We start from the raw sequence: 4,170 nt of genomic DNA on the forward strand, positions 1-4,170 counted from the left end.
GGCCCCAATGTAACCTGTTCTAGTGGGCCCCAATGTAACCTGTTCTAGTGGGCCCCAATGTAACCTGTCCTAGTGGGCCCCAATGTAACCTGTTCTAGTGGGCCCCAATGTAACCTGTTCTAGTGGGCCCCAATGTAACCTGTCCTAGTAGGCCCCAATGTAACCTGTCCTAATAGGCCCCAATGTAGCCTCCTCTAATAGACCCCAATGTAGCCTCCTCTAATAGACCCCAATGTAGCCTCCTCTAATAGACCCCAATGTAGCCTCCTCTAATAGACCCCAATGTAGCCTCCTCTAATAGACCCCAATGTGCCTCCTCTAATAGACCCCAATGTGGCCTCCTCTAATAGACCTGAATAGACCCCAATGTAGCCTCTATAGCCCCAATGTAGCCTCCTCTAATAGACCCCAATGTAGCCTCCTCTAATAGACCCCAATGTAGCCTCCTCTAATAGACCCCAATGTAGTCTCCTCTAATAGACCCCAATGTAGCCTCCTCTAATAGACCCCAATGTAGCCTCCTCTAATAGACCCCAATGTAGCCTCCTCTAATAGACCCCAATGTAACTCGTCCTAATAGGCCCAATGTAACCTGTGCTAACATCCAGGATAGAAGCCGAGTCCTATTGACCATTAAAGCCTCGTGGCTCGGTTAACTTGAGGCCTAGTAAGATCGGGTCAATTAACACTGGTCCAACTAAAACTGGGCCTATTACGACTAGCCGCTTTAGGACTGGGCCTATTAGAACTGGGGGCTAGTAGGACTGGGCCTATTACGACAGGGCACACTACAACAGGTCCCCATTACAACAACGCCTTTTACGATAGAACCCATTACGACAAGGCCAATAATGACAGATCCCATTACGACAGGTCCCCATTACAACAACGCCTATTACGAGAGGGCCCCATGACAACAGGGCCCCTTTAGGACAGGGCCTATTAGGACTGGGGCCTATATGACTAACAACTTCCTTCAGCAGCCAGTCCTTAGCCCAAGGCCCCAGACACAACCAGCGGTGAGGCCACGTTAAGGTATTCTACCATAGTCTTAATGAGAGAGAGAGAGAGAGAGAGAGAGAGAGAGAGAGAGAGAGAGAGAGAGAGAGACCCCATACTTTAACCTGTAATCAATGTCCACCTGAAGCTTCAACACCTTTAAACCTCGTCCAAGAAATAATAAAATAAAATAAAATAAATAAAACCTCAAAGAATAAATGCAAAATAAATAAATAAATAAAAACCTCAAAGCACAAGAAATAATAATAAAAAAATAAGATAAAACAAATCCCGAAGATTAAATAACTAATACAATCAATAAAACTCTCAATAAAACACAAGAAATAATAACAAATAATAAAATAAAAACGTTGGAAGATAAAATAAAATAAATAACAGAATAAAACCGTAAATAAAGCAGGAAGACAAGAGAGACATCTGGTGGTGGTGAAGGAAGACGCAGTAGAGTGACGGTCAATTAAAAACAAAATAATAAAAGGTTCCAAAATGATCCTTATAAATAATCCAATTACGAAAAAAATTATATAAAAAATAAATAAAATACTGTAGGGTCGAGATATCGTAGGGGTCGACTTATCCAAGAGATCCAAGTATTCGACCGGTCTTAAATCATCGCCCCCCACAAAATTTAGCCGGATAAAAGTGACCACCTGACATTAAGATCCGGTTATTGATTCATCTACCGGACGACTATACCGCCAGGGAGGGTGACCGGCCGGGCAGGAGACACGGCCTAACAGGGACCGAAGGAATATTGATGCGGAGTGTTATAACTGTTCCCTCCCTCCCTTCCCTCCCTTCCCTCCACTATCCTCTCCCATCTTCCTTCCCTTCCCTCTTTCCTTTGGCCCCTCCACTAGCTCTTTCCTCTTCCCTCCTTTTCTCTGGCCCTCCACTAGCTTCTCGTGTCTTCCCTTCCTTTGTCCCGTCTTCCCTCCCCCCTTCCCTCCCTCCCCTCCTTCCTTTGTCCCTCCACCAACCTCTCACTCCTTCCCTCCTCCCTTCCTTTGTCCATCCACCAAACTCTCACTCCTTCCACCCTCCCTTCCTTTGTCCATCCACCAACCTCTCCTCCTTCCCTCCCTCCTTGCCCTTACCCTTGCATCTCCCCTCACCTCTCCTCTTCCATCTCCTTCCTCCTACAAATTTCCCCACTTTTCCCTTCCATCTCCCCCTTCATCCCATTTCCCCCCACCTCACCTTCCATCTTTTACTATCTTCTAGCACCCTCCTCTTCTCCCCCTTACTTACCTCAAACCTCTTCCCAAACACACACACACACACACACACACACACACACACACACGAATTTTTCACTGCACACATGAAACTTATAACAAGATTCCAAGTTAAGAAGTTTGTAGCCTCAGCACTCGATAAACTCACACACCACCAACCAGTGACCAAGTTAAAAGGAGAAATTAAGTCATAAAATTCGTACTTTTAAAATGATGCAAGATGAAAGGCGTCCGAATTAAAATTTTAAACTCAATGAAAATTTTTCTATATTAAAATAACATTAAAAAACTATAATAATAATAATAATAATAATAATAATAATAATAATAATAATAATAATAATAATAATAATAATAATAATAATAATAATAATAATAATAATAATAATAAAATGTCACCACCCAAAAAATAAGTAAAAACGGAGAAAAATGCTGAGAAAAAAAACATACACCGGCACCCAATCAACCAATCACGAAACAGAGTCAGCGCCGGACACATGAAATCCGGGTTTTTCAATTTCCTCTGGGCCCCCGGGGAGCCTCACGCACCTGAAAAGAATCATCCGCCCCAAGAACTCTTCCTCTTATCAGCTCAGTGCCGGGGAAAATATTCTCAGTCCTTTTTGCGTTTCCTTACCAACCTATCCCCTCTCTCTGTCCCTCCTTCCCCATCCCCTTACTTCCCCCTCCCTCCCTCCGCCTCACTGTTATTATTCTCTCTCTCTCTCTCTCTCTCTCTCTCTCTCTCCTCTCTCTCTCTTCCCTTTGCTTCTTCATCTTCTCCTTTCTTTGGCTAATATCCTCCATCCTTTTATCACTTCCGCCCTTCATCCCCTTCCCCACTTCTCTCGTCATATCTTTCCCTCTTCTCCTTTGGTTCTCCCCCCTCATTCTTCCCCTTCTCCCGCCCCCCTTTCTCCTTCTCCCCCCTTTTCTCCTCTCTGGCTCATATCCTTCCTTTCTTCCCTTACGCCTTTTCCTTTTGGGTTCCTTTTTCCCACTCATCATCCCTCTCATTTTTCCTCTCTTTTGATTCCACCCTCTCTGCCCCCCCCCCTCAGCCTGTCTTCCCCGAGCTGTCAAAACCAGACTGACTAAGGTGGTGCTGGAGGCATTAACGCAGTCTCCCTCCCCCCCAGGTTCTCAGTCTGCCCCCCCCCTCCCCCGGGGTTCTCAGTCACCCCCCCTCCCTCCCCCGGGTTCCTAAGTCCCAGAGGTTTTCAGAGTACACCCTAGGGACTGAATATCTTGGATCATTATGTAATTAAAAATGTAACAATCTGAAGGTAAGAATCCCTTTAACACGTTCTGACCTTCTATAGATACGTTCACCCGTTCTGAGGTTATAGGATCTGATCGTTTGTTGTGGCGTTTATCTTAACTATTTCAAGACTCGTTCACCTCTCTATCCTCATCCACCAATTATCACACTAACTACACGACTACGCCATTAAGATAATCGACAATTGGTTCCTCCCGGTAGCCTATCATCACACAACAACACGCACACATTATTGCTGATTGGTTCTTTAGTAGCCAATCACCGTGTATGTCCAAGTAAACGTTACCGATAAGTGGTTCTCATTTCACTAATCACCGCGCACCTAAACATAAACACTGCCGATGAGTGGTCTTCATCTGGCCAATCATGAGACTGATGAACACCGGAGTATCGATGACGTCATATGCAAATCCAGGCAAATGAGAAATGTGTTGAAAATTCTTAAAAGATTTTGTGAGTATAAATAAATAAAATAAATAAATAAATAAATAAATATATAAATACCAGACGTTTTGCATGTTAAACCCACCTCTCTCTCTCTCTCTCTCTCTCTCTCTCTTTAAAACCAGTCTTGTATCCACCTTAAAACAAAACCCTCAAAGCACAAAATGGCGTCAAAACTCCATTACG

The sequence above is a fragment of the Homarus americanus genome, unplaced genomic scaffold (genome assembly GCF_018991925.1).
Source record: "Homarus americanus isolate GMGI-L3 unplaced genomic scaffold, GMGI_Hamer_2.0 scaffold20007, whole genome shotgun sequence".
NCBI classification, from domain to species: domain Eukaryota; kingdom Metazoa; phylum Arthropoda; class Malacostraca; order Decapoda; family Nephropidae; genus Homarus; species Homarus americanus.